Genomic DNA, 555 nt, shown 5'->3' with positions numbered 1-555 from the left:
AAATAACGACGAAATATAAAAATAAAAGAACGCGGGGCTCGTTAATTCCATGTAAGCGCAAATCGTCGTAAATACCCCGTTGTGTAAAAACTAGAAAAAAAAAGAAAAAGGAGAAAGATATCAGATTCACATGTGGCAAGACTTCCAGCAATTATAATAAGTAAGTCTCGCCCACATGAATTCTAATATCTTCTTCTTTTCCTTTTTTTAAATATTTATAATTTGAACAGGATTTTGCTGAGGAGTGTGATTTGAGATAGGGTGTGATTTGAGAGTTTGTGTGTGGTTTGAGAATGAGAGTTGTGGGTATATTTATAGGAAAGCGCGGCTCGTCAATTCCACGTAAACAAAATCGTCGTTAATACCCCGTATATAAAAACACGGGTCTTTGTAATTCCTTGCTATTTCCTCGTACAATAAAACACGAGCCTTTGTAACTGCTCGCTATTTCGTCGTAACCTTACGAGGAATTTGCAACGATATGTAATCTTATATATACCCCCGAGGGCTCACTCTTTCTTTCCTCTCTACTTCCTCTCCACTTCCTCTCCATTT

This window comes from Brassica oleracea, chromosome C9 (assembly GCF_000695525.1).
Source record: "Brassica oleracea var. oleracea cultivar TO1000 chromosome C9, BOL, whole genome shotgun sequence".
In the NCBI taxonomy this organism is placed as follows: domain Eukaryota; kingdom Viridiplantae; phylum Streptophyta; class Magnoliopsida; order Brassicales; family Brassicaceae; genus Brassica; species Brassica oleracea.
Note: the sequence above shows the minus strand (reverse complement) of the source record.